This window comes from Electrophorus electricus, chromosome 13 (assembly GCF_041902795.1).
Source record: "Electrophorus electricus isolate QZ-2024a chromosome 13, ASM4190279v1, whole genome shotgun sequence".
In the NCBI taxonomy this organism is placed as follows: Eukaryota; Metazoa; Chordata; class Actinopteri; order Gymnotiformes; family Gymnotidae; genus Electrophorus; species Electrophorus electricus.
Genome location: NC_137509.1, coordinates 19,942,439 through 19,967,122, shown reverse-complemented (window position 1 = coordinate 19,967,122; position 24,684 = coordinate 19,942,439). Strand labels below are relative to the sequence as shown.

The 24,684-nt window shown below is 37.0% G+C and overlaps 4 non-coding genes and 21 pseudogenes across 4 annotated transcripts; all 25 read right to left on the bottom strand.

Annotated features, from left to right (window-relative positions):
- Nucleotides 1-463: 463 nt before the first annotated feature.
- On the bottom strand, nt 464-582 carry LOC145646982 (5S ribosomal RNA; annotated as a pseudogene).
- Nucleotides 583-1,372: 790 nt separating this feature from the next.
- LOC145648197 (5S ribosomal RNA) lies at nt 1,373-1,491 on the bottom strand (annotated as a pseudogene).
- A 790-nt stretch (nt 1,492-2,281) lies between these two features.
- Nucleotides 2,282-2,400, bottom strand: LOC145648700 (5S ribosomal RNA). The gene has a single exon (XR_014116493.1). It is a non-coding gene; the product is annotated as a 5S ribosomal RNA (ribosomal RNA).
- Nucleotides 2,401-3,411: 1,011 nt separating this feature from the next.
- On the bottom strand, nt 3,412-3,530 carry LOC145646979 (5S ribosomal RNA; annotated as a pseudogene).
- A 791-nt stretch (nt 3,531-4,321) lies between these two features.
- LOC145646978 (5S ribosomal RNA) lies at nt 4,322-4,440 on the bottom strand (annotated as a pseudogene).
- Nucleotides 4,441-5,451: 1,011 nt separating this feature from the next.
- LOC145646977 (5S ribosomal RNA) lies at nt 5,452-5,570 on the bottom strand (annotated as a pseudogene).
- Nucleotides 5,571-6,360: 790 nt separating this feature from the next.
- Nucleotides 6,361-6,479, bottom strand: LOC145648196 (5S ribosomal RNA; annotated as a pseudogene).
- A 790-nt stretch (nt 6,480-7,269) lies between these two features.
- Nucleotides 7,270-7,388, bottom strand: LOC145648195 (5S ribosomal RNA; annotated as a pseudogene).
- A 790-nt stretch (nt 7,389-8,178) lies between these two features.
- LOC145648688 (5S ribosomal RNA) lies at nt 8,179-8,297 on the bottom strand. The gene has a single exon (XR_014116491.1). It is a non-coding gene; the product is annotated as a 5S ribosomal RNA (ribosomal RNA).
- Nucleotides 8,298-9,308: 1,011 nt separating this feature from the next.
- Nucleotides 9,309-9,427, bottom strand: LOC145646976 (5S ribosomal RNA; annotated as a pseudogene).
- Nucleotides 9,428-10,217: 790 nt separating this feature from the next.
- Nucleotides 10,218-10,336, bottom strand: LOC145648194 (5S ribosomal RNA; annotated as a pseudogene).
- Nucleotides 10,337-11,126: 790 nt separating this feature from the next.
- On the bottom strand, nt 11,127-11,245 carry LOC145648677 (5S ribosomal RNA). Its single transcript, XR_014116490.1, has one exon. It is a non-coding gene; the product is annotated as a 5S ribosomal RNA (ribosomal RNA).
- Nucleotides 11,246-12,256: 1,011 nt separating this feature from the next.
- Nucleotides 12,257-12,375, bottom strand: LOC145646975 (5S ribosomal RNA; annotated as a pseudogene).
- A 791-nt stretch (nt 12,376-13,166) lies between these two features.
- Nucleotides 13,167-13,285, bottom strand: LOC145646974 (5S ribosomal RNA; annotated as a pseudogene).
- Nucleotides 13,286-14,296: 1,011 nt separating this feature from the next.
- Nucleotides 14,297-14,415, bottom strand: LOC145646973 (5S ribosomal RNA; annotated as a pseudogene).
- A 1,011-nt stretch (nt 14,416-15,426) lies between these two features.
- LOC145646972 (5S ribosomal RNA) lies at nt 15,427-15,545 on the bottom strand (annotated as a pseudogene).
- Nucleotides 15,546-16,335: 790 nt separating this feature from the next.
- On the bottom strand, nt 16,336-16,454 carry LOC145648193 (5S ribosomal RNA; annotated as a pseudogene).
- A 790-nt stretch (nt 16,455-17,244) lies between these two features.
- LOC145648666 (5S ribosomal RNA) lies at nt 17,245-17,363 on the bottom strand. The gene has a single exon (XR_014116489.1). It is a non-coding gene; the product is annotated as a 5S ribosomal RNA (ribosomal RNA).
- A 1,011-nt stretch (nt 17,364-18,374) lies between these two features.
- LOC145649852 (5S ribosomal RNA) lies at nt 18,375-18,493 on the bottom strand (annotated as a pseudogene).
- Nucleotides 18,494-19,284: 791 nt separating this feature from the next.
- On the bottom strand, nt 19,285-19,403 carry LOC145646971 (5S ribosomal RNA; annotated as a pseudogene).
- Nucleotides 19,404-20,414: 1,011 nt separating this feature from the next.
- On the bottom strand, nt 20,415-20,533 carry LOC145646970 (5S ribosomal RNA; annotated as a pseudogene).
- Nucleotides 20,534-21,323: 790 nt separating this feature from the next.
- LOC145648191 (5S ribosomal RNA) lies at nt 21,324-21,442 on the bottom strand (annotated as a pseudogene).
- Nucleotides 21,443-22,234: 792 nt separating this feature from the next.
- Nucleotides 22,235-22,353, bottom strand: LOC145646968 (5S ribosomal RNA; annotated as a pseudogene).
- A 1,011-nt stretch (nt 22,354-23,364) lies between these two features.
- Nucleotides 23,365-23,483, bottom strand: LOC145646967 (5S ribosomal RNA; annotated as a pseudogene).
- A 790-nt stretch (nt 23,484-24,273) lies between these two features.
- LOC145648190 (5S ribosomal RNA) lies at nt 24,274-24,392 on the bottom strand (annotated as a pseudogene).
- Between the last annotated feature and the right edge of the window lie 292 nt (nt 24,393-24,684).

Genomic DNA, 24,684 nt, shown 5'->3' with positions numbered 1-24,684 from the left:
TAAATTAAAGTGATTCAAGAGAAGCTTACAGCATCTCGTAGTCCAAGGTGCTAACAGATAGTTTTTGATGAATCACTGCACTTCACATTCAGGCATGTGAGTTGGAGAGTAAATGAAAGTGATGCAAAAAAAACTTACAGCATCTGCTATTCCCAGGTGCTAACAGATAGTTTTTTTAATTAATCACTTCATTTCACATCCTAGCATGTCATCTTGACAGTAAATTAAAGTGATTCAAGAGAAGCTTACAGCATCTCGTAGTCCAAGGTGCTAACAGATAGTTTTTGATGAATCACTGCACTTCACATTCAGGCATGTGAGTTGGAGAGTAAATGAAAGTGATGCAAAAAAAACTTACAGCATCGGCTATTCCCAGGTGCTAACAGATAGTTTTTTTTTATTAATCACTGCACTTCACATTTGAGCATGTCAGCTTGAAAGTAAATTAAAGTGATGCAAGAAAAGCTTACAGCACCCGGTATTCCTAGGTAGGGTCCCACCTCAGTACTATCCAGGCCCAAACTTGCTTAGCTTCCAAGGTCAGATGAGATTGGGCGTTCTCAAGCTGGTGTGGCCGTAAGCCTTAAACACTTACTCAAATTTCCTAATCATAGCAAATATGATCAAAGACCAATCTGACAATTTTTTTTATTAATCCCTGCACTTGACATTCTAGAATGTTATCTTGAATGTAAATTAAATGATGCAATAAAAGCTTACAACATCTGGTATACGGAGGCACTAGTAGACAGTTTTTTGATGAATCACTGCACTTCACATTCAGGCATGTGAGTTGGAGAGTAAATGAAAGTGATGCAAAAAAAACGTACAGCATCTGCTATTCCCAGGTGCTAACAGATAGTTTGAGTTAATTATTCACTGCACTTCAAATTTGAACATGATAGCTTGAACATAAATTAAAGGGATGCAATACAATCTTACAGCACCTGCTATTCCCTGGTACTAAAATATTTCTATTTAATCTGTACACTTCACATACAAGCTTGTCAGTTGCAGATTAAAGTAAAGTGATGCAACAAAAACTTACAGCATCTGCTATTCCCAGGTGCTAACAGATAGTTTTTTTAATTAATCACTTCATTTCACATCCTAGCATGTCATCTTGACAGTAAATTAAAGTGATTCAAGAGAAGCTTACAGCATCTCGTAGTCCAAGGTGCTAACAGATAGTTTTTGATGAATCACTGCACTTCACATTCAGGCATGTGAGTTGGAGAGTAAATGAAAGTGATGCAAAAAAAACTTACAGCATCGGCTATTCCCAGGTGCTAACAGATAGTTTTTTTTATTAATCACTGCACTTCACATTTGAGCATGTCAGCTTGAAAGTAAATTAAAGTGATGCAAGAAAAGCTTACAGCACCTGGTATTCCTAGGTAGGGTCCCACCTCAGTACTATCCAGGCCCAAACTTGCTTAGCTTCCAAGGTCAGAGGAGATTGGGCGTTCTCAAGCTGGTGTGGCCGTAAGCCTTAAACACTTACTCAAATTTCCTAATCATAGCAAATATGATCAAAGACCAATCTGACAATTTTTTTTATTAATCCCTGCACTTGACATTCTAGAATGTTATCTTGAATGTAAATTAAATGATGCAATAAAAGCTTACAACATCTGGTATACGGAGGCACTAGCAGACAGTTTTTTGATGAATCACTGCACTTCACATTCAGGCATGTGAGTTGGAGAGTAAATGAAAGTGATGCAAAAAAAACGTACAGCATCGGCTATTCCCAGGTGCTAACAGATAGTTTGAGTTAATTATTCACTGCACTTCAAATTTGAACATGATAGCTTGAACATAAATTAAAGGGATGCAATACAATCTTACAGCACCTGCTATTCCCTGGTACTAAAATATTTCTATTTAATCTGTACACTTCACATACAAGCTTGTCAGTTGCAGATTAAAGTAAAGTGATGCAACAAAAACTTACAGCATCTGCTATTCCCAGGTGCTAACAGATAGTTTTTTTAATTAATCACTGCATTTCACATCCTAGCATGTCATCTTGACAGTAAATTAAAGTGATTCAAGAGAAGCTTACAGCATCTCGTAGTCTAAGGTGCTAACAGATAGTTTTTGATGAATCACTGCACTTCACATTCAGGCATGTGAGTTGGAGAGTAAATGAAAGTGATGCAAAAAAAACTTACAGCATCGGCTATTCCCAGGTGCTAACAGATAGTTTTTTTTATTAATCACTGCACTTCACATTTGAGCATGTCAGCTTGAAAGTAAATTAAAGTGATGCAAGAAAAGCTTACAGCACCTGGTATTCCTAGGTAGGGTCCCACCTCAGTACTATCCAGGCCCAAACTTGCTTAGCTTCCAAGGTCAGATGAGATTGGGCGTTCTCAAGCTGGTGTGGCCGTAAGCCTTAAACACTTACTCAAATTTCCTAATCATAGCAAATATGATCAAAGACCAATCTGACAATTTTTTTTATTAATCCCTGCACTTGACATTCTAGAATGTTATCTTGAATGTAAATTAAATGATGCAATAAAAGCTTACAACATCTGGTATACGGAGGCACTAGCAGACAGTTTTTTGATGAATCACTGCACTTCACATTCAGGCATGTGAGTTGGAGAGTAAATGAAAGTGATGCAAAAAAAACGTACAGCATCGGCTATTCCCAGGTGCTAACAGATAGTTTGAGTTAATTATTCACTGCACTTCAAATTTGAACATGATAGCTTGAACATAAATTAAAGGGATGCAATACAATCTTACAGCACCTGCTATTCCCTGGTACTAAAATATTTCTATTTAATCTGTACACTTCACATACAAGCTTGTCAGTTGCAGATTAAAGTAAAGTGATGCAACAAAAACTTACAGCATCTGCTATTCCCAGGTGCTAACAGATAGTTTTTTTAATTAATCACTTCATTTCACATCCTAGCATGTCATCTTGACAGTAAATTAAAGTTATTCAAGAGAAGCTTACAGCATCTCGTAGTCCAAGGTGCTAACAGATAGTTTTTGATGAATCACTGCACTTCACATTCAGGCATGTGAGTTGGAGAGTAAATGAAAGTGATGCAAAAAAAACTTACAGCATCTGCTATTCCCAGGTGCTAACAGATAGTTTTTTTAATTAATCACTTCATTTCACATCCTAGCATGTCATCTTGACAGTAAATTAAAGTGATTCAAGAGAAGCTTACAGCATCTCGTAGTCCAAGGTGCTAACAGATAGTTTTTGATGAATCACTGCACTTCACATTCAGGCATGTGAGTTGGAGAGTAAATGAAAGTGATGCAAAAAAAACTTACAGCATCGGCTATTCCCAGGTGCTAACAGATAGTTTTTTTTTATTAATCACTGCACTTCACATTTGAGCATGTCAGCTTGAAAGTAAATTAAAGTGATGCAAGAAAAGCTTACAGCACCCGGTATTCCTAGGTAGGGTCCCACCTCAGTACTATCCAGGCCCAAACTTGCTTAGCTTCCAAGGTCAGATGAGATTGGGCGTTCTCAAGCTGGTGTGGCCGTAAGCCTTAAACACTTACTCAAATTTCCTAATCATAGCAAATATGATCAAAGACCAATCTGACAATTTTTTTTATTAATCCCTGCACTTGACATTCTAGAATGTTATCTTGAATGTAAATTAAATGATGCAATAAAAGCTTACAACATCTGGTATACGGAGGCACTAGCAGACAGTTTTTTGATGAATCACTGCACTTCACATTCAGGCATGTGAGTTGGAGAGTAAATGAAAGTGATGCAAAAAAAACGTACAGCATCGGCTATTCCCAGGTGCTAACAGATAGTTTGAGTTAATTATTCACTGCACTTCAAATTTGAACATGATAGCTTGAACATAAATTAAAGGGATGCAATACAATCTTACAGCACCTGCTATTCCCTGGTACTAAAATATTTCTATTTAATCTGTACACTTCACATACAAGCTTGTCAGTTGCAGATTAAAGTAAAGTGATGCAACAAAAACTTACAGCATCTGCTATTCCCAGGTGCTAACAGATAGTTTTTTTAATTAATCACTGCATTTCACATCCTAGCATGTCATCTTGACAGTAAATTAAAGTGATTCAAGAGAAGCTTACAGCATCTCGTAGTCCAAGGTGCTAACAGATAGTTTTTGATGAATCACTGCACTTCACATTCAGGCATGTGAGTTGGAGAGTAAATGAAAGTGATGCAAAAAAAACTTACAGCATCGGCTATTCCCAGGTGCTAACAGATAGTTTTTTTTTATTAATCACTGCACTTCACATTTGAGCATGTCAGCTTGAAAGTAAATTAAAGTGATGCAAGAAAAGCTTACAGCACCCGGTATTCCTAGGTAGGGTCCCACCTCAGTACTATCCAGGCCCAAACTTGCTTAGCTTCCAAGGTCAGATGAGATTGGGCGTTCTCAAGCTGGTGTGGCCGTAAGCCTTAAACACTTACTCAAATTTCCTAATCATAGCAAATATGATCAAAGACCAATCTGACAATTTTTTTTATTAATCCCTGCACTTGACATTCTAGAATGTTATCTTGAATGTAAATTAAATGATGCAATAAAAGCTTACAACATCTGGTATACGGAGGCACTAGCAGACAGTTTTTTGATGAATCACTGCACTTCACATTCAGGCATGTGAGTTGGAGAGTAAATGAAAGTGATGCAAAAAAAACGTACAGCATCGGCTATTCCCAGGTGCTAACAGATAGTTTGAGTTAATTATTCACTGCACTTCAAATTTGAACATGATAGCTTGAACATAAATTAAAGGGATGCAATACAATCTTACAGCACCTGCTATTCCCTGGTACTAAAATATTTCTATTTAATCTGTACACTTCACATACAAGCTTGTCAGTTGCAGATTAAAGTAAAGTGATGCAACAAAAACTTACAGCATCTGCTATTCCCAGGTGCTAACAGATAGTTTTTTTAATTAATCACTTCATTTCACATCCTAGCATGTCATCTTGACAGTAAATTAAAGTGATTCAAGAGAAGCTTACAGCATCTCGTAGTCCAAGGTGCTAACAGATAGTTTTTGATGAATCACTGCACTTCACATTCAGGCATGTGAGTTGGAGAGTAAATGAAAGTGATGCAAAAAAAACTTACAGCATCTGCTATTCCCAGGTGCTAACAGATAGTTTTTTTAATTAATCACTTCATTTCACATCCTAGCATGTCATCTTGACAGTAAATTAAAGTGATTCAAGAGAAGCTTACAGCATCTCGTAGTCCAAGGTGCTAACAGATAGTTTTTGATGAATCACTGCACTTCACATTCAGGCATGTGAGTTGGAGAGTAAATGAAAGTGATGCAAAAAAAACTTACAGCATCGGCTATTCCCAGGTGCTAACAGATAGTTTTTTTTTATTAATCACTGCACTTCACATTTGAGCATGTCAGCTTGAAAGTAAATTAAAGTGATGCAAGAAAAGCTTACAGCACCCGGTATTCCTAGGTAGGGTCCCACCTCAGTACTATCCAGGCCCAAACTTGCTTAGCTTCCAAGGTCAGATGAGATTGGGCGTTCTCAAGCTGGTGTGGCCGTAAGCCTTAAACACTTACTCAAATTTCCTAATCATAGCAAATATGATCAAAGACCAATCTGACAATTTTTTTTATTAATCCCTGCACTTGACATTCTAGAATGTTATCTTGAATGTAAATTAAATGATGCAATAAAAGCTTACAACATCTGGTATACGGAGGCACTAGTAGACAGTTTTTTGATGAATCACTGCACTTCACATTCAGGCATGTGAGTTGGAGAGTAAATGAAAGTGATGCAAAAAAAACGTACAGCATCTGCTATTCCCAGGTGCTAACAGATAGTTTGAGTTAATTATTCACTGCACTTCAAATTTGAACATGATAGCTTGAACATAAATTAAAGGGATGCAATACAATCTTACAGCACCTGCTATTCCCTGGTACTAAAATATTTCTATTTAATCTGTACACTTCACATACAAGCTTGTCAGTTGCAGATTAAAGTAAAGTGATGCAACAAAAACTTACAGCATCTGCTATTCCCAGGTGCTAACAGATAGTTTTTTTAATTAATCACTTCATTTCACATCCTAGCATGTCATCTTGACAGTAAATTAAAGTGATTCAAGAGAAGCTTACAGCATCTCGTAGTCCAAGGTGCTAACAGATAGTTTTTGATGAATCACTGCACTTCACATTCAGGCATGTGAGTTGGAGAGTAAATGAAAGTGATGCAAAAAAAACTTACAGCATCGGCTATTCCCAGGTGCTAACAGATAGTTTTTTTTATTAATCACTGCACTTCACATTTGAGCATGTCAGCTTGAAAGTAAATTAAAGTGATGCAAGAAAAGCTTACAGCACCTGGTATTCCTAGGTAGGGTCCCACCTCAGTACTATCCAGGCCCAAACTTGCTTAGCTTCCAAGGTCAGAGGAGATTGGGCGTTCTCAAGCTGGTGTGGCCGTAAGCCTTAAACACTTACTCAAATTTCCTAATCATAGCAAATATGATCAAAGACCAATCTGACAATTTTTTTTATTAATCCCTGCACTTGACATTCTAGAATGTTATCTTGAATGTAAATTAAATGATGCAATAAAAGCTTACAACATCTGGTATACGGAGGCACTAGCAGACAGTTTTTTGATGAATCACTGCACTTCACATTCAGGCATGTGAGTTGGAGAGTAAATGAAAGTGATGCAAAAAAAACGTACAGCATCGGCTATTCCCAGGTGCTAACAGATAGTTTGAGTTAATTATTCACTGCACTTCAAATTTGAACATGATAGCTTGAACATAAATTAAAGGGATGCAATACAATCTTACAGCACCTGCTATTCCCTGGTACTAAAATATTTCTATTTAATCTGTACACTTCACATACAAGCTTGTCAGTTGCAGATTAAAGTAAAGTGATGCAACAAAAACTTACAGCATCTGCTATTCCCAGGTGCTAACAGATAGTTTTTTTAATTAATCACTTCATTTCACATCCTAGCATGTCATCTTGACAGTAAATTAAAGTGATTCAAGAGAAGCTTACAGCATCTCGTAGTCCAAGGTGCTAACAGATAGTTTTTGATGAATCACTGCACTTCACATTCAGGCATGTGAGTTGGAGAGTAAATGAAAGTGATGCAAAAAAAACTTACAGCATCGGCTATTCCCAGGTGCTAACAGATAGTTTTTTTTATTAATCACTGCACTTCACATTTGAGCATGTCAGCTTGAAAGTAAATTAAAGTGATGCAAGAAAAGCTTACAGCACCTGGTATTCCTAGGTAGGGTCCCACCTCAGTACTATCCAGGCCCAAACTTGCTTAGCTTCCAAGGTCAGAGGAGATTGGGCGTTCTCAAGCTGGTGTGGCCGTAAGCCTTAAACACTTACTCAAATTTCCTAATCATAGCAAATATGATCAAAGACCAATCTGACAATTTTTTTTATTAATCCCTGCACTTGACATTCTAGAATGTTATCTTGAATGTAAATTAAATGATGCAATAAAAGCTTACAACATCTGGTATACGGAGGCACTAGCAGACAGTTTTTTGATGAATCACTGCACTTCACATTCAGGCATGTGAGTTGGAGAGTAAATGAAAGTGATGCAAAAAAAACGTACAGCATCGGCTATTCCCAGGTGCTAACAGATAGTTTGAGTTAATTATTCACTGCACTTCAAATTTGAACATGATAGCTTGAACATAAATTAAAGGGATGCAATACAATCTTACAGCACCTGCTATTCCCTGGTACTAAAATATTTCTATTTAATCTGTACACTTCACATACAAGCTTGTCAGTTGCAGATTAAAGTAAAGTGATGCAACAAAAACTTACAGCATCTGCTATTCCCAGGTGCTAACAGATAGTTTTTTTAATTAATCACTGCATTTCACATCCTAGCATGTCATCTTGACAGTAAATTAAAGTGATTCAAGAGAAGCTTACAGCATCTCGTAGTCTAAGGTGCTAACAGATAGTTTTTGATGAATCACTGCACTTCACATTCAGGCATGTGAGTTGGAGAGTAAATGAAAGTGATGCAAAAAAAACTTACAGCATCGGCTATTCCCAGGTGCTAACAGATAGTTTTTTTTATTAATCACTGCACTTCACATTTGAGCATGTCAGCTTGAAAGTAAATTAAAGTGATGCAAGAAAAGCTTACAGCACCTGGTATTCCTAGGTAGGGTCCCACCTCAGTACTATCCAGGCCCAAACTTGCTTAGCTTCCAAGGTCAGATGAGATTGGGCGTTCTCAAGCTGGTGTGGCCGTAAGCCTTAAACACTTACTCAAATTTCCTAATCATAGCAAATATGATCAAAGACCAATCTGACAATTTTTTTTATTAATCCCTGCACTTGACATTCTAGAATGTTATCTTGAATGTAAATTAAATGATGCAATAAAAGCTTACAACATCTGGTATACGGAGGCACTAGCAGACAGTTTTTTGATGAATCACTGCACTTCACATTCAGGCATGTGAGTTGGAGAGTAAATGAAAGTGATGCAAAAAAAACGTACAGCATCGGCTATTCCCAGGTGCTAACAGATAGTTTGAGTTAATTATTCACTGCACTTCAAATTTGAACATGATAGCTTGAACATAAATTAAAGGGATGCAATACAATCTTACAGCACCTGCTATTCCCTGGTACTAAAATATTTCTATTTAATCTGTACACTTCACATACAAGCTTGTCAGTTGCAGATTAAAGTAAAGTGATGCAACAAAAACTTACAGCATCTGCTATTCCCAGGTGCTAACAGATAGTTTTTTTAATTAATCACTTCATTTCACATCCTAGCATGTCATCTTGACAGTAAATTAAAGTTATTCAAGAGAAGCTTACAGCATCTCGTAGTCCAAGGTGCTAACAGATAGTTTTTGATGAATCACTGCACTTCACATTCAGGCATGTGAGTTGGAGAGTAAATGAAAGTGATGCAAAAAAAACTTACAGCATCTGCTATTCCCAGGTGCTAACAGATAGTTTTTTTAATTAATCACTTCATTTCACATCCTAGCATGTCATCTTGACAGTAAATTAAAGTGATTCAAGAGAAGCTTACAGCATCTCGTAGTCCAAGGTGCTAACAGATAGTTTTTGATGAATCACTGCACTTCACATTCAGGCATGTGAGTTGGAGAGTAAATGAAAGTGATGCAAAAAAAACTTACAGCATCGGCTATTCCCAGGTGCTAACAGATAGTTTTTTTTTATTAATCACTGCACTTCACATTTGAGCATGTCAGCTTGAAAGTAAATTAAAGTGATGCAAGAAAAGCTTACAGCACCCGGTATTCCTAGGTAGGGTCCCACCTCAGTACTATCCAGGCCCAAACTTGCTTAGCTTCCAAGGTCAGATGAGATTGGGCGTTCTCAAGCTGGTGTGGCCGTAAGCCTTAAACACTTACTCAAATTTCCTAATCATAGCAAATATGATCAAAGACCAATCTGACAATTTTTTTTATTAATCCCTGCACTTGACATTCTAGAATGTTATCTTGAATGTAAATTAAATGATGCAATAAAAGCTTACAACATCTGGTATACGGAGGCACTAGCAGACAGTTTTTTGATGAATCACTGCACTTCACATTCAGGCATGTGAGTTGGAGAGTAAATGAAAGTGATGCAAAAAAAACGTACAGCATCGGCTATTCCCAGGTGCTAACAGATAGTTTGAGTTAATTATTCACTGCACTTCAAATTTGAACATGATAGCTTGAACATAAATTAAAGGGATGCAATACAATCTTACAGCACCTGCTATTCCCTGGTACTAAAATATTTCTATTTAATCTGTACACTTCACATACAAGCTTGTCAGTTGCAGATTAAAGTAAAGTGATGCAACAAAAACTTACAGCATCTGCTATTCCCAGGTGCTAACAGATAGTTTTTTTAATTAATCACTTCATTTCACATCCTAGCATGTCATCTTGACAGTAAATTAAAGTGATTCAAGAGAAGCTTACAGCATCTCGTAGTCCAAGGTGCTAACAGATAGTTTTTGATGAATCACTGCACTTCACATTCAGGCATGTGAGTTGGAGAGTAAATGAAAGTGATGCAAAAAAAACTTACAGCATCGGCTATTCCCAGGTGCTAACAGATAGTTTTTTTTATTAATCACTGCACTTCACATTTGAGCATGTCAGCTTGAAAGTAAATTAAAGTGATGCAAGAAAAGCTTACAGCACCTGGTATTCCTAGGTAGGGTCCCACCTCAGTACTATCCAGGCCCAAACTTGCTTAGCTTCCAAGGTCAGAGGAGATTGGGCGTTCTCAAGCTGGTGTGGCCGTAAGCCTTAAACACTTACTCAAATTTCCTAATCATAGCAAATATGATCAAAGACCAATCTGACAATTTTTTTTATTAATCCCTGCACTTGACATTCTAGAATGTTATCTTGAATGTAAATTAAATGATGCAATAAAAGCTTACAACATCTGGTATACGGAGGCACTAGCAGACAGTTTTTTGATGAATCACTGCACTTCACATTCAGGCATGTGAGTTGGAGAGTAAATGAAAGTGATGCAAAAAAAACGTACAGCATCGGCTATTCCCAGGTGCTAACAGATAGTTTGAGTTAATTATTCACTGCACTTCAAATTTGAACATGATAGCTTGAACATAAATTAAAGGGATGCAATACAATCTTACAGCACCTGCTATTCCCTGGTACTAAAATATTTCTATTTAATCTGTACACTTCACATACAAGCTTGTCAGTTGCAGATTAAAGTAAAGTGATGCAACAAAAACTTACAGCATCTGCTATTCCCAGGTGCTAACAGATAGTTTTTTTAATTAATCACTGCATTTCACATCCTAGCATGTCATCTTGACAGTAAATTAAAGTGATTCAAGAGAAGCTTACAGCATCTCGTAGTCTAAGGTGCTAACAGATAGTTTTTGATGAATCACTGCACTTCACATTCAGGCATGTGAGTTGGAGAGTAAATGAAAGTGATGCAAAAAAAACTTACAGCATCGGCTATTCCCAGGTGCTAACAGATAGTTTTTTTTATTAATCACTGCACTTCACATTTGAGCATGTCAGCTTGAAAGTAAATTAAAGTGATGCAAGAAAAGCTTACAGCACCTGGTATTCCTAGGTAGGGTCCCACCTCAGTACTATCCAGGCCCAAACTTGCTTAGCTTCCAAGGTCAGATGAGATTGGGCGTTCTCAAGCTGGTGTGGCCGTAAGCCTTAAACACTTACTCAAATTTCCTAATCATAGCAAATATGATCAAAGACCAATCTGACAATTTTTTTTATTAATCCCTGCACTTGACATTCTAGAATGTTATCTTGAATGTAAATTAAATGATGCAATAAAAGCTTACAACATCTGGTATACGGAGGCACTAGCAGACAGTTTTTTGATGAATCACTGCACTTCACATTCAGGCATGTGAGTTGGAGAGTAAATGAAAGTGATGCAAAAAAAACGTACAGCATCGGCTATTCCCAGGTGCTAACAGATAGTTTGAGTTAATTATTCACTGCACTTCAAATTTGAACATGATAGCTTGAACATAAATTAAAGGGATGCAATACAATCTTACAGCACCTGCTATTCCCTGGTACTAAAATATTTCTATTTAATCTGTACACTTCACATACAAGCTTGTCAGTTGCAGATTAAAGTAAAGTGATGCAACAAAAACTTACAGCATCTGCTATTCCCAGGTGCTAACAGATAGTTTTTTTAATTAATCACTTCATTTCACATCCTAGCATGTCATCTTGACAGTAAATTAAAGTTATTCAAGAGAAGCTTACAGCATCTCGTAGTCCAAGGTGCTAACAGATAGTTTTTGATGAATCACTGCACTTCACATTCAGGCATGTGAGTTGGAGAGTAAATGAAAGTGATGCAAAAAAAACTTACAGCATCTGCTATTCCCAGGTGCTAACAGATAGTTTTTTTAATTAATCACTTCATTTCACATCCTAGCATGTCATCTTGACAGTAAATTAAAGTGATTCAAGAGAAGCTTACAGCATCTCGTAGTCCAAGGTGCTAACAGATAGTTTTTGATGAATCACTGCACTTCACATTCAGGCATGTGAGTTGGAGAGTAAATGAAAGTGATGCAAAAAAAACTTACAGCATCGGCTATTCCCAGGTGCTAACAGATAGTTTTTTTTTATTAATCACTGCACTTCACATTTGAGCATGTCAGCTTGAAAGTAAATTAAAGTGATGCAAGAAAAGCTTACAGCACCCGGTATTCCTAGGTAGGGTCCCACCTCAGTACTATCCAGGCCCAAACTTGCTTAGCTTCCAAGGTCAGATGAGATTGGGCGTTCTCAAGCTGGTGTGGCCGTAAGCCTTAAACACTTACTCAAATTTCCTAATCATAGCAAATATGATCAAAGACCAATCTGACAATTTTTTTTATTAATCCCTGCACTTGACATTCTAGAATGTTATCTTGAATGTAAATTAAATGATGCAATAAAAGCTTACAACATCTGGTATACGGAGGCACTAGTAGACAGTTTTTTGATGAATCACTGCACTTCACATTCAGGCATGTGAGTTGGAGAGTAAATGAAAGTGATGCAAAAAAAACGTACAGCATCGGCTATTCCCAGGTGCTAACAGATAGTTTGAGTTAATTATTCACTGCACTTCAAATTTGAACATGATAGCTTGAACATAAATTAAAGGGATGCAATACAATCTTACAGCACCTGCTATTCCCTGGTACTAAAATATTTCTATTTAATCTGTACACTTCACATACAAGCTTGTCAGTTGCAGATTAAAGTAAAGTGATGCAACAAAAACTTACAGCATCTGCTATTCCCAGGTGCTAACAGATAGTTTTTTTAATTAATCACTGCATTTCACATCCTAGCATGTCATCTTGACAGTAAATTAAAGTGATTCAAGAGAAGCTTACAGCATCTCGTAGTCCAAGGTGCTAACAGATAGTTTTTGATGAATCACTGCACTTCACATTCAGGCATGTGAGTTGGAGAGTAAATGAAAGTGATGCAAAAAAAACTTACAGCATCGGCTATTCCCAGGTGCTAACAGATAGTTTTTTTTTATTAATCACTGCACTTCACATTTGAGCATGTCAGCTTGAAAGTAAATTAAAGTGATGCAAGAAAAGCTTACAGCACCCGGTATTCCTAGGTAGGGTCCCACCTCAGTACTATCCAGGCCCAAACTTGCTTAGCTTCCAAGGTCAGATGAGATTGGGCGTTCTCAAGCTGGTGTGGCCGTAAGCCTTAAACACTTACTCAAATTTCCTAATCATAGCAAATATGATCAAAGACCAATCTGACAATTTTTTTTATTAATCCCTGCACTTGACATTCTAGAATGTTATCTTGAATGTAAATTAAATGATGCAATAAAAGCTTACAACATCTGGTATACGGAGGCACTAGCAGACAGTTTTTTGATGAATCACTGCACTTCACATTCAGGCATGTGAGTTGGAGAGTAAATGAAAGTGATGCAAAAAAAACGTACAGCATCGGCTATTCCCAGGTGCTAACAGATAGTTTGAGTTAATTATTCACTGCACTTCAAATTTGAACATGATAGCTTGAACATAAATTAAAGGGATGCAATACAATCTTACAGCACCTGCTATTCCCTGGTACTAAAATATTTCTATTTAATCTGTACACTTCACATACAAGCTTGTCAGTTGCAGATTAAAGTAAAGTGATGCAACAAAAACTTACAGCATCTGCTATTCCCAGGTGCTAACAGATAGTTTTTTTAATTAATCACTTCATTTCACATCCTAGCATGTCATCTTGACAGTAAATTAAAGTGATTCAAGAGAAGCTTACAGCATCTCGTAGTCCAAGGTGCTAACAGATAGTTTTTGATGAATCACTGCACTTCACATTCAGGCATGTGAGTTGGAGAGTAAATGAAAGTGATGCAAAAAAAACTTACAGCATCTGCTATTCCCAGGTGCTAACAGATAGTTTTTTTAATTAATCACTTCATTTCACATCCTAGCATGTCATCTTGACAGTAAATTAAAGTGATTCAAGAGAAGCTTACAGCATCTCGTAGTCCAAGGTGCTAACAGATAGTTTTTGATGAATCACTGCACTTCACATTCAGGCATGTGAGTTGGAGAGTAAATGAAAGTGATGCAAAAAAAACTTACAGCATCGGCTATTCCCAGGTGCTAACAGATAGTTTTTTTTTATTAATCACTGCACTTCACATTTGAGCATGTCAGCTTGAAAGTAAATTAAAGTGATGCAAGAAAAGCTTACAGCACCCGGTATTCCTAGGTAGGGTCCCACCTCAGTACTATCCAGGCCCAAACTTGCTTAGCTTCCAAGGTCAGATGAGATTGGGCGTTCTCAAGCTGGTGTGGCCGTAAGCCTTAAACACTTACTCAAATTTCCTAATCATAGCAAATATGATCAAAGACCAATCTGACAATTTTTTTTATTAATCCCTGCACTTGACATTCTAGAATGTTATCTTGAATGTAAATTAAATGATGCAATAAAAGCTTACAACATCTGGTATACGGAGGCACTAGTAGACAGTTTTTTGATGAATCACTGCACTTCACATTCAGGCATGTGAGTTGGAGAGTAAATGAAAGTGATGCAAAAAAAACGTACAGCATCGGCTATTCCCAGGTGCTAACAGATAGTTTGAGTTAATTATTCACTGCACTTCAAATTTGAACATGATAGCTTGAACATAAATTAAAGGGATGCAATACAATCTTACAGCACCTGCTATTCCCTGGTACTAAAATATTTCTATTTAATCTGTACACTTCACATACAAGCTTGTCAGTTGCAGATTAAAGTAAAGTGATGCAACAAAAACTTACAGCATCTGCTATTCCCAGGTGCTAACAGATAGTTTTTTTAATTAATCACTGCATTTCACATCCTAGCATGTCATCTTGACAGTAAATTAAAGTGATTCAAGAGAAGCTTACAGCATCTCGTAGTCCAAGGTGCTAACAGATAGTTTTTGATGAATCACTGCACTTCACATTCAGGCATGTGAGTTGGAGAGTAAATGAAAGTGATGCAAAAAAAACTTACAGCATCTGCTATTCCCAGGTGCTAACAGATAGTTTTTTTAATTAATCACTTCATTTCACATCCTAGCATGTCATCTTGACAGTAAATTAAAGTGATTCAAGAGAAGCTTACAGCATCTCGTAGTCCAAGGTGCTAACAGATAGTTTTTGATGAATCACTGCACTTCACATTCAGGCATGTGAGTTGGAGAGTAAATGAAAGTGATGCAAAAAAAACTTACAGCATCGGCTATTCCCAGGTGCTAACAGATAGTTTTTTTTTATTAATCACTGCACTTCACATTTGAGCATGTCAGCTTGAAAGTAAATTAAAGTGATGCAAGAAAAGCTTACAGCACCCGGTATTCCTAGGTAGGGTCCCACCTCAGTACTATCCAGGCCCAAACTTGCTTAGCTTCCAAGGTCAGATGAGATTGGGCGTTCTCAAGCTGGTGTGGCCGTAAGCCTTAAACACTTACTCAAATTTCCTAATCATAGCAAATATGATCAAAGACCAATCTGACAATTTTTTTTATTAATCCCTGCACTTGACATTCTAGAATGTTATCTTGAATGTAAATTAAATGATGCAATAAAAGCTTACAACATCTGGTATACGGAGGCACTAGTAGACAGTTTTTTGATGAATCACTGCACTTCACATTCAGGCATGTGAGTTGGAGAGTAAATGAAAGTGATGCAAAAAAAACGTACAGCATCTGCTATTCCCAGGTGCTAACAGATAGTTTGAGTTAATTATTCACTGCACTTCAAATTTGAACATGATAGCTTGAACATAAATTAAAGGGATGCAATACAATCTTACAGCACCTGCTATTCCCTGGTACTAAAATATTTCTATTTAATCTGTACACTTCACATACAAGCTTGTCAGTTGCAGATTAAAGTAAAGTGATGCAACAAAAACTTACAGCATCTGCTATTCCCAGGTGCTAACAGATAGTTTTTTTAATTAATCACTTCATTTCACATCCTAGCATGTCATCTTGACAGTAAATTAAAGTGATTCAAGAGAAGCTTACAGCATCTCGTAGTCCAAGGTGCTAACAGATAGTTTTTGATGAATCACTGCACTTCACATTCAGGCATGTGAGTTGGAGAGTAAATGAAAGTGATGCAAAAAAAACTTACAGCATCGGCTATTCCCAGGTGCTAACAGATAGTTTTTTTTATTAATCACTGCACTTCACATTTGAGCATGTCAGCTTGAAAGTAAATTAAAGTGATGCAAGAAAAGCTTACAGCACCTGGTATTCCTAGGTAGGGTCCCACCTCAGTACTATCCAGGCCCAAACTTGCTTAGCTTCCAAGGTCAGAGGAGATTGGGCGTTCTCAAGCTGGTGTGGCCGTAAGCCTTAAACACTTACTCAAATTTCCTAATCATAGCAAATATGATCAAAGACCAATCTGACAATTTTTTTTATTAATCCCTGCACTTGACATTCTAGAATGTTATCTTGAATGTAAATTAAATGATGCAATAAAAGCTTACAACATCTGGTATACGGAGGCACTAGCAGACAGTTTTTTGATGAATCACTGCACTTCACATTCAGGCATGTGAGTTGGAGAGTAAATGAAAGTGATGCAAAAAAAACGTACAGCATCGGCTATTCCCAGGTGCTAACAGATAGTTTGAGTTAATTATTCACTGCACTTCAAATTTGAACATGATAGCTTGAACATAAATTAAAGGGATGCAATACAATCTTACAGCACCTGCTATTCCCTGGTACTAAAATATTTCTATTTAATCTGTACACTTCACATACAAGCTTGTCAGTTGCAGATTAAAGTAAAGTGATGCAACAAAAACTTACAGCATCTGCTATTCCCAGGTGCTAACAGATAGTTTTTTTAATTAATCACTGCATTTCACATCCTAGCATGTCATCTTGACAGTAAATTAAAGTGATTCAAGAGAAGCTTACAGCATCTCGTAGTCTAAGGTGCTAACAGATAGTTTTTGATGAATCACTGCACTTCACATTCAGGCATGTGAGTTGGAGAGTAAATGAAAGTGATGCAAAAAAAACTTACAGCATCGGCTATTCCCAGGTGCTAACAGATAGTTTTTTTTATTAATCACTGCACTTCACATTTGAGCATGTCAGCTTGAAAGTAAATTAAAGTGATGCAAGAAAAGCTTACAGCACCTGGTATTCCTAGGTAGGGTCCCACCTCAGTACTATCCAGGCCCAAACTTGCTTAGCTTCCAAGGTCAGATGAGATTGGGCGTTCTCAAGCTGGTGTGGCCGTAAGCCTTAAACACTTACTCAAATTTCCTAATCATAGCAAATATGATCAAAGACCAATCTGACAATTTTTTTTATTAATCCCTGCACTTGACATTCTAGAATGTTATCTTGAATGTAAATTAAATGATGCAATAAAAGCTTACAACATCTGGTATACGGAGGCACTAGCAGACAGTTTTTTGATGAATCACTGCACTTCACATTCAGGCATGTGAGTTGGAGAGTAAATGAAAGTGATGCAAAAAAAACGTACAGCATCGGCTATTCCCAGGTGCTAACAGATAGTTTGAGTTAATTATTCACTGCACTTCAAATTTGAACATGATAGCTTGAACATAAATTAAAGGGATGCAATACAATCTTACAGCACCTGCTATTCCCTGGTACTAAAATATTTCTATTTAATCTGTACACTTCACATACAAGCTTGTCAGTTGCAGATTAAAGTAAAGTGATGCAACAAAAACTTACAGCATCTGCTATTCCCAGGTGCTAACAGATAGTTTTTTTAATTAATCACTTCATTTCACATCCTAGCATGTCATCTTGACAGTAAATTAAAGTTATTCAAGAGAAGCTTACAGCATCTCGTAGTCCAAGGTGCTAACAGATAGTTTTTGATGAATCACTGCACTTCACATTCAGGCATGTGAGTTGGAGAGTAAATGAAAGTGATGCAAAAAAAACTTACAGCATCTGCTATTCCCAGGTGCTAACAGATAGTTTTTTTAATTAATCACTTCATTTCACATCCTAGCATGTCATCTTGACAGTAAATTAAAGTGATTCAAGAGAAGCTTACAGCATCTCGTAGTCCAAGGTGCTAACAGATAGTTTTTGATGAATCACTGCACTTCACATTCAGGCATGTGAGTTGGAGAGTAAATGAAAGTGATGCAAAAAAAACTTACAGCATCGGCTATTCCCAGGTGCTAACAGATAGTTTTTTTTTATTAATCACTGCACTTCACATTTGAGCATGTCAGCTTGAAAGTAAATTAAAGTGATGCAAGAAAAGCTTACAGCACCCGGTATTCCTAGGTAGGGTCCCACCTCAGTACTATCCAGGCCGAAACTTGCTTAGCTTCCAAGGTCAGATGAGATTGGGCGTTCTCAAGCTGGTGTGGCCGTAAGCCTTAAACACTTACTCAAATTTCCTAATCATAGCAAATATGATCAAAGACCAATCTGACAATTTTTTTTATTAATCCCTGCACTTGACATTCTAGAATGTTATCTTGAATGTAAATTAAATGATGCAATAAAAGCTTACAACATCTGGTATACGGAGGCACTAGTAGACAGTTTTTTGATGAATCACTGCACTTCACATTCAGGCATGTGAGTTGGAGAGTAAATGAAAGTGATGCAAAAAAAACGTACAGCATCGGCTATTCCCAGGTGCTAACAGATAGTTTGAGTTAATTATTCACTGCACTTCAAATTTGAACATGATAGCTTGAACATAAATTAAAGGGATGCAATACAATCTTACAGCACCTGCTATTCCCTGGTACTAAAATATTTCTATTTAATCTGTACACTTCACATACAAGCTTGTCAGTTGCAGATTAAAGTAAAGTGATGCAACAAAAACTTACAGCATCTGCTATTCCCAGGTGCTAACAGATAGTTTTTTTAATTAATCACTGCATTTCACATCCTAGCATGTCATCTTGACAGTAAATTAAAGTGATTCAAGAGAAGCTTACAGCATCTCGTAGTCCAAGGTGCTAACAGATAGTTTTTGATGAATCACTGCACTTCACATTCAGGCATGTGAGTTGGAGAGTAAATGAAAGTGATGCAAAAAAAACTTACAGCATCGGCTATTCCCAGGTGCTAACAGATAGTTTTTTTTTATTAATCACTGCACTTCACATTTGAGCATGTCAGCTTGAAAGTAAATTAAAGTGATGCAAGAAAAGCTTACAGCACCCGGTATTCCTAGGTAGGGTCCCACCTCAGTACTATCCAGGCCCAAACTTGCTTAGCTTCCAAGGTCAGATGAGATTGGGCGTTCTCAAGCTGGTGTGGCCGTAAGCCTTAAACACTTACTCAAATTTCCTAATCATAGCAAATATGATCAAAGACCAATCTGACAATTTTTTTTATTAATCCCTGCACTTGACATTCTAGAATGTTATCTTGAATGTAAATTAAATGATGCAATAAAAGCTTACAACATCTGGTATACGGAGGCACTAGCAGACAGTTTTTTGATGAATCACTGCACTTCACATTCAGGCATGTGAGTTGGAGAGTAAATGAAAGTGATGCAAAAAAAACGTACAGCATCGGCTATTCCCAGGTGCTAACAGATAGTTTGAGTTAATTATTCACTGCACTTCAAATTTGAACATGATAGCTTGAACATAAATTAAAGGGATGCAATACAATCTTACAGCACCTGCTATTCCCTGGTACTAAAATATTTCTATTTAATCTGTACACTTCACATACAAGCTTGTCAGTTGCAGATTAAAGTAAAGTGATGCAACAAAAACTTACAGCATCTGCTATTCCCAGGTGCTAACAGATAGTTTTTTTAATTAATCACTTCATTTCACATCCTAGCATGTCATCTTGACAGTAAATTAAAGTGATTCAAGAGAAGCTTACAGCATCTCGTAGTCCAAGGTGCTAACAGATAGTTTTTGATGAATCACTGCACTTCACATTCAGGCATGTGAGTTGGAGAGTAAATGAAAGTGATGCAAAAAAAACTTACAGCATCTGCTATTCCCAGGTGCTAACAGATAGTTTTTTTAATTAATCACTTCATTTCACATCCTAGCATGTCATCTTGACAGTAAATTAAAGTGATTCAAGAGAAGCTTACAGCATCTCGTAGTCCAAGGTGCTAACAGATAGTTTTTGATGAATCACTGCACTTCACATTCAGGCATGTGAGTTGGAGAGTAAATGAAAGTGATGCAAAAAAAACTTACAGCATCGGCTATTCCCAGGTGCTAACAGATAGTTTTTTTTTATTAATCACTGCACTTCACATTTGAGCATGTCAGCTTGAAAGTAAATTAAAGTGATGCAAGAAAAGCTTACAGCACCCGGTATTCCTAGGTAGGGTCCCACCTCAGTACTATCCAGGCCCAAACTTGCTTAGCTTCCAAGGTCAGATGAGATTGGGCGTTCTCAAGCTGGTGTGGCCGTAAGCCTTAAACACTTACTCAAATTTCCTAATCATAGCAAATATGATCAAAGACCAATCTGACAATTTTTTTTATTAATCCCTGCACTTGACATTCTAGAATGTTATCTTGAATGTAAATTAAATGATGCAATAAAAGCTTACAACATCTGGTATACGGAGGCACTAGTAGACAGTTTTTTGATGAATCACTGCACTTCACATTCAGGCATGTGAGTTGGAGAGTAAATGAAAGTGATGCAAAAAAAACGTACAGCATCTGCTATTCCCAGGTGCTAACAGATAGTTTGAGTTAATTATTCACTGCACTTCAAATTTGAACATGATAGCTTGAACATAAATTAAAGGGATGCAATACAATCTTACAGCACCTGCTATTCCCTGGTACTAAAATATTTCTATTTAATCTGTACACTTCACATACAAGCTTGTCAGTTGCAGATTAAAGTAAAGTGATGCAACAAAAACTTACAGCATCTGCTATTCCCAGGTGCTAACAGATAGTTTTTTTAATTAATCACTTCATTTCACATCCTAGCATGTCATCTTGACAGTAAATTAAAGTGATTCAAGAGAAGCTTACAGCATCTCGTAGTCCAAGGTGCTAACAGATAGTTTTTGATGAATCACTGCACTTCACATTCAGGCATGTGAGTTGGAGAGTAAATGAAAGTGATGCAAAAAAAACTTACAGCATCGGCTATTCCCAGGTGCTAACAGATAGTTTTTTTTATTAATCACTGCACTTCACATTTGAGCATGTCAGCTTGAAAGTAAATTAAAGTGATGCAAGAAAAGCTTACAGCACCTGGTATTCCTAGGTAGGGTCCCACCTCAGTACTATCCAGGCCCAAACTTGCTTAGCTTCCAAGGTCAGAGGAGATTGGGCGTTCTCAAGCTGGTGTGGCCGTAAGCCTTAAACACTTACTCAAATTTCCTAATCATAGCAAATATGATCAAAGACCAATCTGACAATTTTTTTTATTAATCCCTGCACTTGACATTCTAGAATGTTATCTTGAATGTAAATTAAATGATGCAATAAAAGCTTACAACATCTGGTATACGGAGGCACTAGCAGACAGTTTTTTGATGAATCACTGCACTTCACATTCAGGCATGTGAGTTGGAGAGTAAATGAAAGTGATGCAAAAAAAACGTACAGCATCGGCTATTCCCAGGTGCTAACAGATAGTTTGAGTTAATTATTCACTGCACTTCAAATTTGAACATGATAGCTTGAACATAAATTAAAGGGATGCAATACAATCTTACAGCACCTGCTATTCCCTGGTACTAAAATATTTCTATTTAATCTGTACACTTCACATACAAGCTTGTCAGTTGCAGATTAAAGTAAAGTGATGCAACAAAAACTTACAGCATCTGCTATTCCCAGGTGCTAACAGATAGTTTTTTTAATTAATCACTTCATTTCACATCCTAGCATGTCATCTTGACAGTAAATTAAAGTGATTCAAGAGAAGCTTACAGCATCTCGTAGTCCAAGGTGCTAACAGATAGTTTTTTGATGAATCACTGCACTTCACATTCAGGCATGTGAGTTGGAGAGTAAATGAAAGTGATGCAAAAAAAACTTACAGCATCGGCTATTCCCAGGTGCTAACAGATAGTTTTTTTTTATTAATCACTGCACTTCACATTTGAGCATGTCAGCTTGAAAGTAAATTAAAGTGATGCAAGAAAAGCTTACAGCACCCGGTATTCCTAGGTAGGGTCCCACCTCAGTACTATCCAGGCCCAAACTTGCTTAGCTTCCAAGGTCAGATGAGATTGGGCGTTCTCAAGCTGGTGTGGCCGTAAGCCTTAAACACTTACTCAAATTTCCTAATCATAGCAAATATGATCAAAGACCAATCTGACAATTTTTTTTATTAATCCCTGCACTTGACATTCTAGAATGTTATCTTGAATGTAAATTAAATGATGCAATAAAAGCTTACAACATCTGGTATACGGAGGCACTAGTAGACAGTTTTTTGATGAATCACTGCACTTCACATTCAGGCATGTGAGTTGGAGAGTAAATGAAAGTGATGCAAAAAAAACGTACAGCATCGGCTATTCCCAGGTGCTAACAGATAGTTTGAGTTAATTATTCACTGCACTTCAAATTTGAACATGATAGCTTGAACATAAATTAAAGGGATGCAATACAATCTTACAGCACCTGCTATTCCCTGGTACTAAAATATTTCTATTTAATCTGTACACTTCACATACAAGCTTGTCAGTTGCAGATTAAAGTAAAGTGATGCAACAAAAACTTACAGCATCTGCTATTCCCAGGTGCTAACAGATAGTTTTTTTAATTAATCACTTCATTTCACATCCTAGCATGTCATCTTGACAGTAAATTAAAGTGATTCAAGAGAAGCTTACAGCATCTCGTAGTCCAAGGTGCTAACAGATAGTTTTTGATGAATCACTGCACTTCACATTCAGGCATGTGAGTTGGAGAGTAAATGAAAGTGATGCAAAAAAAACTTACAGCATCTGCTATTCCCAGGTGCTAACAGATAGTTTTTTTAATTAATCACTTCATTTCACATCCTAGCATGTCATCTTGACAGTAAATTAAAGTGATTCAAGAGAAGCTTACAGCATCTCGTAGTCCAAGGTGCTAACAGATAGTTTTTGATGAATCACTGCACTTCACATTCAGGCATGTGAGTTGGAGAGTAAATGAAAGTGATGCAAAAAAAACTTACAGCATCGGCTATTCCCAGGTGCTAACAGATAGTTTTTTTTTATTAATCACTGCACTTCACATTTGAGCATGTCAGCTTGAAAGTAAATTAAAGTGATGCAAGAAAAGCTTACAGCACCCGGTATTCCTAGGTAGGGTCCCACCTCAGTACTATCCAGGCCCAAACTTGCTTAGCTTCCAAGGTCAGATGAGATTGGGCGTTCTCAAGCTGGTGTGGCCGTAAGCCTTAAACACTTACTCAAATTTCCTAATCATAGCAAATATGATCAAAGACCAATCTGACAATTTTTTTTATTAATCCCTGCACTTGACATTCTAGAATGTTATCTTGAATGTAAATTAAATGATGCAATAAAAGCTTACAACATCTGGTATACGGAGGCACTAGTAGACAGTTTTTTGATGAATCACTGCACTTCACATTCAGGCATGTGAGTTGGAGAGTAAATGAAAGTGATGCAAAAAAAACGTACAGCATCTGCTATTCCCAGGTGCTAACAGATAGTTTGAGTTAATTATTCACTGCACTTCAAATTTGAACATGATAGCTTGAACATAAATTAAAGGGATGCAATACAATCTTACAGCACCTGCTATTCCCTGGTACTAAAATATTTCTATTTAATCTGTACACTTCACATACAAGCTTGTCAGTTGCAGATTAAAGTAAAGTGATGCAACAAAAACTTACAGCATCTGCTATTCCCAGGTGCTAACAGATAGTTTTTTTAATTAATCACTTCATTTCACATCCTAGCATGTCATCTTGACAGTAAATTAAAGTGATTCAAGAGAAGCTTACAGCATCTCGTAGTCCAAGGTGCTAACAGATAGTTTTTGATGAATCACTGCACTTCACATTCAGGCATGTGAGTTGGAGAGTAAATGAAAGTGATGCAAAAAAAACTTACAGCATCGGCTATTCCCAGGTGCTAACAGATAGTTTTTTTTATTAATCACTGCACTTCACATTTGAGCATGTCAGCTTGAAAGTAAATTAAAGTGATGCAAGAAAAGCTTACAGCACCTGGTATTCCTAGGTAGGGTCCCACCTCAGTACTATCCAGGCCCAAACTTGCTTAGCTTCCAAGGTCAGAGGAGATTGGGCGTTCTCAAGCTGGTGTGGCCGTAAGCCTTAAACACTTACTCAAATTTCCTAATCATAGCAAATATGATCAAAGACCAATCTGACAATTTTTTTTATTAATCCCTGCACTTGACATTCTAGAATGTTATCTTGAATGTAAATTAAATGATGCAATAAAAGCTTACAACATCTGGTATACGGAGGCACTAGCAGACAGTTTTTTGATGAATCACTGCACTTCACATTCAGGCATGTGAGTTGGAGAGTAAATGAAAGTGATGCAAAAAAAACGTACAGCATCGGCTATTCCCAGGTGCTAACAGATAGTTTGAGTTAATT